Genomic DNA, 15,375 nt, shown 5'->3' with positions numbered 1-15,375 from the left:
CCGACGCACGTACAAACACCCAAATCCACCTTTCAAATTCCCACCCATGTATAACTGATGTTCACAGAAGATATACAACATATATACATATTTTGGGCTGGGCATGGTCGCTTTCACTCCTCACGGCCGCTTCCGTGAGAGCCAATGGATATCTTAATAAGAGGATAAGACACACCTCAGGTCTGTAGGGTGAATGGAGGAAGCCCGCGCGCTCTGATTGGTGGGAGCGTGTCAAAAAATGATCGTTCGCGCGTGTATGATTACTTCACTGTGAATATGGTCCCTCTCTCACGCGCGCGCGCGCGCGGAGCCTATCTCTTAACCTTGAACCTCTATCGCACAGGCCCTTGAACGAGTACTACTCACTTGCCTTTACTTACTCGCAAGTTACTCATCCTGCTTCACTCACCTTCATCATTTCACTGCAGATATGGCATCAACTCGGTGAAGATCACCTTCTCCCTAAAGCTCTCCATAGATTTGGTTACGTTGAGGCAGGATGGATTAGCTTTAAGTTAGCTTCGAGTACAAGCCTAGCCTCACTCAGAAACCCGTTGGGGGTAGACTGTGTTATGGCAGGGGCGAATTTTCCCAAGCGAATTAACATAAAAGTCTTCGCAAGTCTCATCTTGTTAGTACTTGACCGTGTCAAGCTTCCAGGTGTAGCAAACTTCTTTTTTATATATATATATGTTTTGCTACCATCTAGATTTTGAGAGTAATGGGAAACATTAACGTAATCCTAACTACTGAGGATGGTGATGGTAAAAGTGTATTATTAAGTTTTAGCGTAGCCGTCGTAAACCCTGAGGATCCTGAGTGTTAAGTTTTCTCTGTACGTATTTTCAAAAGACTTTCCAGCGCTTCTCGATCCACATTCCTCCTCTTCTTCCTCGCTCTGTTGTGCGCCCGTCGTGGCTCACCTTTCTTCCAGCAGCTATCGAAGCTTTCTGAAATAAAGACAAGACACCCCTACCTTGTGCTTGAGACCTGAAGAGACATGATTATCATTTGTTCCTCTCAAGACCCACCTAATGTGGCTTTTACAAAGTCATGGATTACATATAACTGTCAACTACAGGGTCTAGCTTCAACCTTTTCCTCAACTCTTTTTGAGATAATCCTCACTGGACATTGGTCTGACCATTGGTAGCATTTAATCCTGGCGTTTGGTATCGTTCTCCAAACATATGTAATTTCTCCGGACGTGCGCTTAACTCCACTTAGAAATAAGTGGTTCCAACCCTCCGATTCACGACGAACACTAGTTCATACTTTCGCGGTTAGAAAATGGGTCTGTGATTACATGTTCTTTGCTTCCCCAGATTAAAGACCTTTAAAAACTCGTTTCAGGTGTCTCACTCAGAGACCAAAATGGAATAATAACTTTATCACATCTTCTATACAGTACAATGCATTAAAAAGTCTCAAGAAAACGCGTTTCTTTTTTTTTTTTTCCTTTGTATGCCCTCCGGAAGCAGGTTTCGAACCTTTATCACTTGTGTGGGAGCGGGGTACATAACAGATAGGCTATCCAGCTTCCACGTAAGTGATACAGGTTCGAATCCTGCTGTCGAAACGCATTGTGTTCTATGAAAGTGCATGCTCACTCTGTTGTATTCATATATATACATCCTAGCCTAAGCTGGGCACCCATTTTTTGACCAACCCCGAGGGAGGGACGAACAGCTGGGTTGACTGTGGACACACTACCACGACCAGGATTCGAACCCATGTGTAACTGACCCTGGGCGGCGCTGCTGCTCTTTTCTTTCTCTCTCTTTCCCAAAACGTTACTCACTTTCTTATTCGAATGAACCCACAAAATTTCCGGCCCAGACATTAACTTTCCAATTATCATGGAAAGAGATAAAAGATCTTTTGCTATACAAGTGGTCTTCGAGTCATAGAGTGAGATCTTCCCTATAAGGACTGAGCTATCTCCTCTTTCTGTACAACTGGTTGAATATCCATTAACCCTGTGTGGGATTAAGCCCATCCAGGGCCTGTCCTTTTTGGAACTGTCAAAGCTTAATATTTGGCGTCCGTTTTCCCGTGTCAGTAAAGTCGAGGTAATTCGTTTGGAAACTTGAGTCATCCAAAGATGTAATCATGGGACGGTTTGCTATGAGGTCCTTTCAATCTGTCCACGACATGTCTTGTGTTCCTTTCTCCTTTGCTTATCACCACTTTCAATTTCCATCCCTAACCCTGTATCTGTCATGAGTTGACTGGGAGCAGCCTCTTGTATCCAATCCATTTTCTCCCTACGTATAGACATTTCAACCACCTTCCCCCCCATCCTTTGTCTTCCAGCTAATCGGTGTCCCTTCCCTATCATCTGGGTCCATCCTCCTGTCAAACAGTGCTTGGACTTGCTCCTCTCCTCCCTCAAGGTAGAAGACTCCACACACACACAAAAAAAAGCTGCTGTTGCAACCTTATGTCCTCATGTAATATTACAGGGGAGGATTCTGCCTCCCAGTCTGTATATACCTGAGATCATTGCTCATTTCCTCCTCCTCTCACACTCTCACTCTCACTCTCCAGATGGCCTGTTTCTCCTTATTTTCAGGAGGAATTTCCCTTTTCATAACGTCTCTCATCCCAGCACCTGGGGTCGGCTCCGAGGTAACCCAGCGGTGCACCTCCTCGGCTTGGGGCTTCAGACTGGCCAGCGAGACTACGAAGGGTAGGTGTCATTTTTTTTACTTTACGGCATTGATCAGTTTTCCTCAAAAGTTCCATAAGTGAGGCTCTCTACTTTTAAGTGACTTTACATCAAGAGAAGTTTCGACTGTACTGGCAACGTCTACAATCTCTTAGGGCTGTCCATCATGTGTTTAACCTCCATACGTGTTCGACTGTGATCAGTCTATTTGCCTTGAGTTAAATGTCCATTCCAAGGAAGCTCTTAGATCACACAGCTGGTTGATAGGTGTGTGTGCGTGTGTGTGTGTGTGTGTGTGTGTGTGTGTGTGTGTGTGTGTGTGTAAGTGTGTTTTACGGGGAGAGAAGTTACACTTGTGTTGACCCGTCTATTAGCCTTGTATATATGTGCCATGTCTTTACTCCTATATATGTACACACACACACACACACACACGTACGCATGTACATACCTCAGCCTAAAAGCCAGGTACCTATTTACCTACGAGTCCCAAGGAAGGATGAACACCTGAATTGCGTGTGAGAAGACTGACGCGCCAAGGATTCGAACCCACATGCAGGATGCTGATAACGAAAAGTATCCAGGTGTGCCAGCCACGTTTGCTGAGGGTCGTCGCTCCTGACACCAGCCAAAATGGCACCCACCGACCCGGCACAGTGCCATCGACCTTCGACACACGACTAATAGGGGGCAGAAGGTTCGAATCCTTCCCCTCTTCCCTGCAATGTCAAGAGCTCCCGATTTACGTGGATGTGTGATGGACGGGGGAAGAGCTTTCATTGGGGGGTGTCTAATAAGATGTACCGTGCACAATACACGTACGTTAAGTGATATGCGAACACGAGATAGAGAGAGAGAGAGAGAGAGAGAGAGAGAGAGAGAGAGAGAGAGAGAGAGAGAGAGAGAGAGAGAGAGAGTTCTTCACCAGGACGCACCAAAGGCAGGTCTTACAAGCTGCAGGTTCTGAACACTCCATTGTGTCGTGGTTGCAGGTTCTCAACACTCGGGTATGTGAAGGCACCACCCTCTAATCCCTCCACAATTTGAAGGAAGTACCCTCTAATCCCTCCACTATGTGAAGGAAGTACCCTCTAATCCCTCCACTATGTGAAGTTAGTACCCTCTCATCCCTCCACTATGTGAAGGAAGTACCCTCTAATCCCTCCACTATGTGAAGGAAGTACCCTCTAATCCCTCCACTATGTGAAGGAAGTACCCTCTAATCCCTCCACTATGTGAAGGAAGTACCCTCTAATCCCTTCACTATGTGAAGGAAGTACCCTCTAATCCCTCCACTATGTGAAGGAAGTACCCTCTAATCCCTCCACTACGTGAAGGCACCATCCTCTAATCCCTCCATTATGTGAAGGCAGCAGTTTGTAAGTAATCCAATATGTGAAGACAGCATTTTATACGCAATCCACTATGTGAAGGCAGCAGTTTCTATGTACTCTACTATGTGAAGGCAGCAGTTTCTATGCACTCCACCATGTGAAGGAAGTGGTTTCTAAGCACTCCACTATGTGAAGGCAGCAGTTTTTATGCAATCCACTGTGTGAAGGCAGCAGTTTCTATGCACTCCACTATGTGAAGGCAGCAGTTTCTATGCACTCCACTATGTGAAGGTAGTAGTTTCTAAGTACTCCACGATGTGAAGTCAGCAGTTTCTATGCACTTCATAAGCAGTCCAATATGCGAAGGCAACATTATTTCAAGCACTCGACTATGTGACAACACCCATATCTCCCTATCTTTTATTACACATACGATAATTTAACGAAAATAAATAAATAAATAAATCTCCCAACTCGGGGAAAAAAAACATAATATCCTTCACCCTAACACAAGAAAAACCATAATATCCCTCACCCTAACACAAGAAAAAACCATAATATCCCTCACCCTAACACAAGAAAAACCATAATATCCTTCACCCTAACACAAGAAAAACCATATCCCTCACCCTAACACAAGAAAAACCATAATATCCTTCACCCTAACACAAGAAAAACCATAATATCCCTCACCCTAACACAAGAAAAACCATAATATCCCTCACCCTAACACAAGAAAAACCATAATATCCCTCACCCTAACACAAGAAAAAACATAATATCCCTCACCCTAACACAAGAAAAAACCATAATATCCCTCACCCTAACACAAGAAAAAACCATAATATCCCTCACCCTAACACAAGAAAAAACCATAATATCCCTCACCCTAACACAAGAAAAAAACATAATATCCCTCACCCTAACACAAAACCATAATATCCCTCACCCTAACACAAGAAAAAAAAAAAAAATTTTTTTGCCCCAGCGACGTCTTGTTCGCAAGTTATCCCAGCAGCTCAAAACACAACAAACAGATGGCGATGGTGGGCATTACAGGCAGCAGAGATTGCCACACAGGACCTCCTGTCACCACCTGAGCTGGGCGGCCACATCATCAACACACCCTCACGCACCCTCAACACTTACGAGACCTGAGGGAGAAAATAAGAGCATCTACTCCAGACCTGAGGGAGAAAATAAAAGCATCTATTCCAAACCTGAGGGAGAAAATAAGAGCATCTACTCCAGACCTGAGGGAGCAAATGAGATCTATTCCATATCAAAGTCTCCATTAATCTATCAGGTTTAAAGATCATTTCCATACCAAAAGTCTATATATACATATACATATATATATATATATATATATATATATATATATATATATATATATATATATATACATGCCTTCCTATGGAATGTATATAGAAAGCCTGTCGGGACCAAATTAACAAGAGCGCTGTTGGCCACTGGGTTCTTCAATGCACCGCCAGGGGCGCACACATACCATAGCCATGAGCCAGACATTACATTCTAACCCCTATTCCCCCCCATGTGCCAGGCATATCTCCGTCCATGAGCCACACATTCCATTCATAGGACGAGACAGGCTCTATGAGCCACAAATTCCATTGCTGGGCGGATACATTCTCCGTGGACCAGACGTTTTCCTCCCCTCCCTCCCCCATGGGTTCAGACATTTCCCTATGAGCCAGACGGTCCATTCATACGTCCGAACATTCCTCCTTCTCCACGGGGCAACACCTTCCCCCGTGGGCCAGAGGTTCCTCGATGGCCAGACGTTCTTCCCCCGTGGGTCCAGACATTCTCATCCCCCGCCCCACCATGAGCCAAGCGTCACCCCGTGGGCCAGATATTCCTCTATGTCCAGACATTCCCCCGTGAGCCAAGCATTCCTCAGTGGGCCCAGACATTCCCCCGTGGGCACAGACATTCCCCCTGTGGGCACAGACGCTCCGCCCCATGAGCAAGGCAAGGCAAGCCATACTTCTTCCCTGAGCCAGATATCCTCCCCCAACCTCCCATGAGCCAGATATCCTCCCCCCCAACCTCCCATGAGCCAGATATCCTCCCCCAACCTCCCATGAGCCACATATCCTCCCATGAGCCAGATATCCTCCCCCCAACCTCCCATGAGCCAGATATCCTCCCCCCAACCTCCCATGAGCCAGATATCCTCCCCCCAACCTCTCATGAGCCAGATATCCTCCTCCCAACCTCCCATGAGCCAGATATCCTCCCCCAACCTCCCATGAGCCAGATATCCTCCCCCAACCTCCCATGAGCCAGATATCCTCCCCAACCTCCCATGAGCCAGATATCCTCCCCCAACCTCCCATGAGCCAGATATCCTCCCCCAACCTCCCATGAGCCAGATATCCTCCACCCAACCTCCCATGAGCCAGATATCCTCCACCCAACCTCCCATGAGCCAGATATCCTCCCCAACCTCCCATGAGCCAGATATCCCCCCAACCTCCCATGAGCCAGATATCCTCCCCAACCTCCCATGAGCCAGATATCCTTCCCCCCAACCTCCCATGAGCCAGATATCCTCCCCCAACCTCCCATGAGCCAGATATCCTCCCCCCAACCTCCCATGAGCCAGATATCCTCCCCCCAACCTCCTATGAGCCAGTTACCCTCCCCTCAACCTCCCATGAGCAGATATCCTTCCCCCAACCTCTTATGAGCCAAATATCCTCCCCCCAACCTCCCATGAGCCAGATATCCTCCCCCAACCTCCCATGAGCCAGATATCCTCCCCAACCTCCAATGCGCCAGATATCCTCCCCCCAACCTCCCATGAGCCAGATATCCTCCCCCAACCTCCCATGAGCCAGATATCCTCCCCCAACCTCCCATGAGCCAGATATCCTCCCCCAACCTCCCATGAGCCAGATATCCTCCCCCCAACCTCCCATGAGCCAGATATCCTCCCCCAACCTCCAATGAGCCAGATATCCTCCCCCCAACCTCCCATGAGCCAGATATCCTCCCCCCAACCTCCCATGAGCCTGATATCCTCCCCAACCTCCCATGAGCCAGATATCCTCCCCCAACCTCCCATGAGCCAGATATCCTCCCCCAACCTCCCATGAGCCAGATATCCTTCCCCCCAACCTCCCATGAGCCAGATATCCTCCACCCAACCTCCCATGAGCCACATATCCTCCCCCCAACCTCCCATGAGCCAGATATCCTCCCCCAACCTCCCATGAGCCAGATATCCTCCCCAACCTCCCATGAGCCAGATATCCTCCACCCAACCTCCCATGAGCCAGATATCCTCCCCCCAACCTCCCACGAGCCACATATCCTCCCCCCAACCTCCCATGAGCCAGATATCCTCCCCCAACCTCCCATGAGCCAGATATCCTCCCCCCAACCTCCCACGAGCCACATATCCTCCCCCAACCTCCCATGAGCCAGATATCCTCCCCCCAACCTCCCATGAGCCACATATCCTCCCCCAACCTCCCATGAGCCAGATATCCTCCCCCCAACCTCCCATGAGCCACATATCCTCCCCCAACCTCCCATGAGCCAGGGGCGGCTAGGGATGCAGTAACACGGACAGATCAACCTGTGGACGATGCATGGCGCGCGCTCCAAACAGGTGGGAACTGAGGTATATGCCCGGCCGCGGCTGAGGCGTGTGCGTGTGTGTATAGGGTGCAGGCGTGGGCGTGGGTGGTAAAAGGCAGGTGTAGCCGCGGGCGTATGTATGCGCGGGCGTGGCATGCACTGGATGGGCAGCTGAAAATGTCTGTGTAGGCGTGGGAGAAAGGCTTGGGAGAGGAGTGTGGGCGTGGGAATGATGCGCGGGCGTGGGTGTGGGCAGACAGGGATTATAATTATAAGTTAGTCTACAGGCCTGAGCTGTGGCAGCCATGTATCTCTAGTGAGGTACAGGAATAATAATAATAATAATAATAATAATAATGATAATAATAATAATAATAATAATAATAATAATAAATGATAATGATAATAACAATAATAATAATAATAATAATAATAATAATAATAATAATAATAATAATAATAATAAATAATCATAATAATAATAATCATAATAATAATAATAATAATAATAATAACGATAAGAATAATAATGATAACGATAATAATAATAATAATAATAATAATAATAATAATAATAATAATAATAATACACAGTTTAATGAGTAAACTGCAGACAATGTCAGAGCATCTACAGACAACGTAAGATAATTATCATAACGGCCGGTTTAAACGTCCAGGCCTTGTTTACGTAAACACTGGGGGTGGTAGTGTACCGATTACCGATGAAGTTTACATCTTGTGGTGGTCTGGACGAGCTGGGATGGGCTCGAGTGACTGTGGTTTTACCGAACTGCAACCCGGGGGACGAGGGATCTCTTGTGGCAATGAGGTGACTGACGGTGGCGGGGAGGGTTTAGTCGGCCACGATAACTTATTTCCCCGAGCCGATTTGGACAGGGAGGAGGAGGAGGAGGGGGATAGTGTTGTTGTTGGTGATGGTGGCTGAAGTGAGATGGGTCGACTTGGGAGGAGGAGGAGGATAGATTGTTACGTATGGTGGTGGTGGAGAGAGAGAGAGAGAGAGAGAGAGAGAGAGAGAGAGAGAGAGAGAGAGAGAGAGAGAGAGAGAGAGAGAGAGAGAGAGAGGTGGAGGGAGTTTTCAGTCAGGCGGAGCGTGAGTTTGGACGCAAGAGGAGAACCACCTATTGGATATGTGGGGGCGGACGCCTCTTGCCAAGATGGTGGTGGCCAGTCTGAGGGACCCTAGATTTGCTCCTTGCATGCAATTTTCACCCCCTCCCTTGGTGATAGAGAGGACACCCAGAGGGGGTTAAGGATAAGGGGGTGTGTGTGGGGGGGGGCAAGGTAAGCAGACAGTAGAGGGGTCGTGGGCGTCTATCCAACAGGGCGAGAAACAAGATTGGTGTTCGCTTCGCCCACGAACCACCAAACTGAAATACCACGTCGTCCGTGGACATGCCTGGGAATGCCTGATTCTCCGCGTGGGTTATAAGAGGTGTGTGGGGGGGCCCGTGCTGGTGGGTGTAGGTGGATGGATGGTGTGTGTAGGTAAGCGGTGCTGGTTGATGTCCGTGGTGTTGGTTGGTGTAGGTTGGCGGTGTTGGCTGGTGTAGGTGAGCGATGTTGGTGGTTGTAGGTAGGCCGTATTGGTGGGTGTAGGTGAGCGGTGTTGGTGGGTGTAGGTGAGCGGTGTTGGTGGGTGTGGGTAGGCCGTTTTGGTGGGTGTAGGTGAGCGGTGTTGGTGGGTGTAGGTGAGCGGTGTTGGTGGATGTAGGTGAGCGGTGTTGGCTGGTGGGTGTAGCTGAGCGGTGCTGGTGGGTGTAGGTGGGCGATGCCACAGCCTGCAAGTGGGTGTGGCAATCTCCTGTCACTGCACACTCCCAGAATCACAGGGGTCACTGCAGCAGCAGCAACATCAATCACTGCATCAGGATCATTCATCACTGCGGCATCCCCCGGCTCGTCGGGAGAGCTTCGCGTCCAGTGATCACTGCAGAGACGATTGTCAACCACTAGACACCCCCCCCCCCCCAAACTTCACCCATTTCACCGTTAAAAAAAAATATCACCTTTCAGTGCAGTGCCATGAGTAAGCAGTCACTTCACCCCTTTTCACCACATATCACTGCCACAAGACGGTGACAAAACCTCACTCGTCAATGCAGCTCCCAGATCACTATCCACAGCAGTGAAACAAATCACTCAAAACAACGAAACACGGACTAGGCAGAGTTGTGAAGACCCCCTTCCCTTGCTGCCTGGAGACCTTCGACCAAAGCATGGAATCTGTGGGCTTGGTCCTGAGTGCGTGGACACCATCTCAAACGGCCATCTTGGCCCCCACATATATATATATATATATATATATATATATATATATATATATATATATATATATATATATATATATATCCAAATATAATCGACAGGTGAAATGTAATCCAAATATAACTGACAAGTGAAATGTAATCCAAATATAATCGACGGGTAAATGTAATCCAAAACTGACAAGTGAAATGTGATCCAAATATAATCGACAGGTGAAATGTAATCCAAATGTAACTGACAGGTGAAATGTAATCCAAATATAATCGACGGGTAAATGTAATCCAAAACTGACAAGTGAAATGTGATCCAAATATAATCGACAGGTGAAATGTAATCCAAATATAACTGACAAGTGAAATGTAATCCAAATAAAATCGACAGGTGAAACGTAATCCAAATATAACTGACAAGTGAAATGTAATCCAAATAAAATCGACAGGTGAAACGTAATCCAAATATAACTGACAAGTGAAATGTAATCCAAATATAATCGACAGGTGAAATTTCATCCAAATATCATCGACAGGTGAAACGTAATCCAAATATAACTGACAGGTGAAATGTAATCCAAATATAATCGACAGGTGAAATTTCATCCAACTATCATCGACAGGTGAAACGTAATCCAAATATAACTGACAGGTGAAATGTTATCCAAATACAACTGGCATCGACGAAAGTCTACGCCAAGGACATTATCAACATCAGGAGCGGACAACAGAGGTGCCCTTGCCCTCCTCTCTCCTATCCACACCAGAGGCAGGATTTCGCTGGGATTCCTTTATCTCAGGAGCAGCCATTACCACACACAGTCCTCAGAGGTCAAGCTGGGGACGTGGGAGGGAAGCCAACACAGACTGCTCGCACATGTTCAGAGAGGCCGTCTGCTGCTGCCCCCAGACATGGTGGCGGAGGAGGAGTTGGCAGGGGTGTGCTGCTGCTGTGGTGGAGCTGCGGCGAAAGTGGTAGTGGTAGTAGTAGTAGTAGTGGCGGTGGTAGTGGTGCTGGTGTGGTGGAGGTGTGGCGAAAGGGGTATGAGTTGTCTGGTGTGGTGAGGGTAGGGGTGCTGCTGCTGGTGTGGTGAAGTTGTGGTAGTTGCAGTGGTGGTGCTGTTGATGAGGTGGAGTAGTGGCGAACGTGGTAGTGGCTGTAGTGGTGGTAGTGGCGGTAGAGGAGGGGGAGGCGGAGGGGTGCTACTGTGGTGGTAGGTGCAGTGGCGAAGGTGTTAGCGATGGGAAAAGTAGTAGTAGTAGTAGTAGTAGTGGTAGTGGTGGAAGTAGTTGGGGGCGAGGGGTAGTAGCAAAGGAGGTACTGGTGGAGGTGGTGTAATGGGGGGAGGTGTGGGGGATGTGTGGAGTCTGGGGTGAAGTTTACCTCGCCTCCCAAGGCTCCTCCTCCCACCACAACCCACCAGTGCGGGGAAGAGGGGTGAGTGGTGGTGGTGGAGAGAGAGAGAGAGAGAGAGAGAGAGAGAGAGAGAGAGAGAGAGAGAGAGAGAGAGAGAGAGAGAGAGAGAGAGAGAGAGAGGGGAGGAGGGGGGCGGGAAGGAGTGGAAAGGAGGGTGGGGGGCGCAAACCGTTGCCTTCCAACGGGCCGGAAATGCCTGCTTTCATCACCACCAGCCAGCCTTTCCAATTAAGAAAGCGCCTCCCCTTCAAGTTCCACACTGACCTACATGTCTTATTACCCCCGCCGCCCGTCCTCCTCCCCCCATACCAACCCTATGCAAACCCTCACTCACACACACACACACACGAGCGCGCGCGCACGTAGCCCTACCCACGATGGTATTCAATACCCTATGTCATGCATTTGGATCTCATGACAAAGCCATTCCTTTAAGGAATCCAGAACTCTATGGTTTACAACAGACATCGCACAAAATACTCATACAATTCGTCCCTCCCCCACCCCAAAAAAAATAAATTCTACTGTACTATATTTTCCTGTAACTGTAAGATTACTTTCATTCTGTAAAGTTACAGGGAGCCATAGCTAAGGTTACAGTCATTCCAAAAAATATCTGAGCCACTTAAAGTACATGTAGGGTATATCTATATACTGTAATCTCACGTTTGGTGCTCTGTACTGCCTGGCTCACACTGTAACCATACTGTAACACTAATATAGAGGAGGTTAATAGGCTGCAATACATAGGTCCCAGACTGAGTATTAACTGTACAAGTATAATAAGATTAATACGCTGTAACATACAGGTTCGAAGACTCTATATAAACCGACTGTATCCTCAGGTTTAACAGGTGACAGTACACCCAACTCCTGTACAAACACCACCGTAACCACACCAAAATATGGAATGAGGTCAGCAGGATTGAACAGGTCATAGGTTAAGTGACCAAGTGTACTCTGGGGTGGGGGGGGGTGAGGCTCTGTCTAGACCTGTCGACTCAGTAGAGGTGACCTCTAAAGGGTGGGGTGGGGTGGGGTGGGGGGGGTCATTGCTAATCCAGTCATTAACCTCATGCCGACTTAGAGCAAAGGTAACAGCAACAATAAACACTTAATCAATAATTGATAAATAAATATCATCCAATCATTCCCATATCATTAAACGATAATAATGGACAGAAAAAAAAAATGTTTTTTTTTTGAAGTTTCTGTCGTTCGAGAATGTTGGGACCACAGCATACGTATCGGTTTTCCAATTCCCACATGTGTATCTTCTTATGTATAATGTTACATAGGAAAGGTTCAGGAGTTCTCGTTTTCTTTCTTTCTCTCCTCCTCGTCCTCCCTCAACAACACAGGACGGTGTGAGCGAATGACTTACTAGTCGTACCACCTGCCAGCCAATACGAAGGGGGACCTAAACAACGCTGGGGTTATTGGGGCGGGAGGGGGGACATAGAGCATCAAAAATGGACGATCTCCCTTCCTAGTTGAGAAGAGAGAGAGAGAGAGAGAGAGAGAGAGAGAGAGAGAGAGAGAGAGAGAGAGAGAGAGAGAGAAACTTCCACAAACTCCATTAACTTCTCGGAAGCGTAACGTATGGTTACAGCAACTGTCGCGCGTGTGTCTGTGTGTGTACACTCCATTAACTGCATGAGTCTGTTAGCACTGATCGAGGAGGCTTTTTTGGTATGGTTGTTACATTGAGCACAAGGACTCGTTGACAATAGATAACCATCGGGTTTTGTACGTACATTAAGAGAACTAAAGAGGGAGGGAGGGGGAAAGGTGTACTTTCATGCGACTTGAGTATTGGTTGTTCAAAATGTCCAAGACGGCATTATAATGTGGCCCCGTCAACTGAAATACTGCAACACTTGCAACATCTCTGATCAACCTTATTCGGGGCTCTCATTTTCGACAGCCTTAGATCTCGGATCTCAGTTCTGGGTTTGAGGGATCATGCCCTTCTATCTATCTATCTATCTATCTATCTATATATATATATATATATATATATATATATATATATATATATATATATCAAAATGGGTCCTCAGAATGGTGGTATATATACTTGCTGTCTTCTTTCCTTTTTCTTTTTTGGTAATTTTCATCTGTCAGTAAAGTGGCATTGTAGACTGAAGTCATTATTTGTATTTCATGATTCAGGTGATGATTTCCACATCTTGCAGATTTTTATTACCAGACATTACTTAATTTCTCGTGGTAGCAGGAGATTCTCTCTGTCTGTCTGTCTTTGTCTCTTTATATGTGGGGGCCTGGATGTGGAAAGGGAGCTGTGGTTTCGGTTCATTACACATGACAACTAGTGACTGAGTGTGAACGAATGTGGCCTTTGTTGTCTTTTCCTTGCGCTACCTCGCGCGCGCGCGGGGAGGAGGAGGAGGAGGGGGGTGTTGCTGTTTTTCATGTGTGGCAGGGTGGCGACGGAAATGGATGAAGGCAGCAATTATGAATATGTGTACATATGTTTATGGCTGTGTATGTATATGTATGTATACGATGAAATGTATAGGTATGTATATGGGCGTGTGTGGGCATTTACGTATATACATGTGTATGTGGGTGGGTTGGGCCATTCCTTCGTCTGTTTCCTTGCACTACCTTTGTGATATATATATATATATATATATATATATATATATATATATATATATATATATATATATATATATATGCAGGAGGGTGAAAGGAGGGCAAGGAATAGAGTGAATTGGAGCGATGTGGTATACCGGGGTTGACGTGCTGTCAGTGGATTGAATCAAGGCATGTGAAGCGTCTGGGGTAAACCATGGAAAGCTGTGTAGGTATGTATATTTGTGTGTGTGGACGTATGTATATACATGTGTATGGGGGGGGGGGGGGTTGGGCCATTTCTTTCGTCTGTTTCCTTGCGCTACCTCGCAAACGCGGGAGACAGCGACAAAGTATGATAAAAATAAAATAATATATATATATATATATATATATATATATATATATATATATATATATATATATATATATATATATATATGCAAAAGAGCAAACAAACACGTGACTTCATAAACACATATACACCACTAGGAAAAGGAAACACAATTCTTGTTTCCTTTTCCTATTGGTGTTTCTGAACACACACACACACACACACACACTATCCCTGAAGATTGAGGAGAAAGAATACTTCCCACGTATTCCCTGCGTGTCGTAGACGACGACTAAAAGGGGTGGGAGCGGGGGGGCTGGAAATCCTCCCCTCCAGTTTATAATTCCAAAAGATGGAACAGTGAAGGGGGCCAAGCGAGGATTTTTCCCTCAAAGGCTCATTTCTCTGTTCTTGAAGTTACCTCCCTAACGCGGGAGATGGCCGGCGAATATGTATGAAAAGAAATGTGTGTGCGTGTGCGTGTTCTATACTCTACTCTGTTTCTGCTACTGTCCATTCACCATTTTCATTATATTGCACCGATTTTCGTATCGTTTCTGTTCAAACAATCTGACCACCTATCTATTGAATTTTGTAAGTATCTCGTTTTCAGCTATAAAAGCTATGCCAACAGCTTATGCTAACGTTACCTCGTCGTCTTCTATCGTGCATATATCTATCTTAGATATCCATCTATACGCGTGATGAAGAAAATGGAGGACAGTGTCCCTCCTTGTCTAACTCCAGTTTCTACTTTGAGTAACTCGCTGTCAATTTCATATCTTATTCCATACTGATGCTCACTTAATCTCCTGCAGTGTTTCCTTCGAATCAATTCCTTCCAAAGCTTTATTTTTTCTCTAAATCTATTTAGAGGAAACTCCTTGAGCTTCAAGCCATGAAGAATTTAATTTTGTATCATGTATGCAATTTGACAATGATCACATCTTATCAGGCCTGGTAATGTACTTACATTCACTAGGAAAGGCAAATACGAAACAGTTCAGATGTCAACCCTTGTGATCATTACCCAAAGTTGTGTTTATGTATGAGAAAAGGCCGGTGTCCACTAAGGCCTTTTATTCAATCATTTTTCAATACATCGACAGTCCTAGTTGTATGATCGT

This window comes from Panulirus ornatus, chromosome 3 (assembly GCF_036320965.1).
Source record: "Panulirus ornatus isolate Po-2019 chromosome 3, ASM3632096v1, whole genome shotgun sequence".
In the NCBI taxonomy this organism is placed as follows: Eukaryota; Metazoa; Arthropoda; class Malacostraca; order Decapoda; family Palinuridae; genus Panulirus; species Panulirus ornatus.
The sequence above is the reverse complement of the archived record's forward strand: the minus strand, read 5'-3'. Positions refer to the sequence as shown.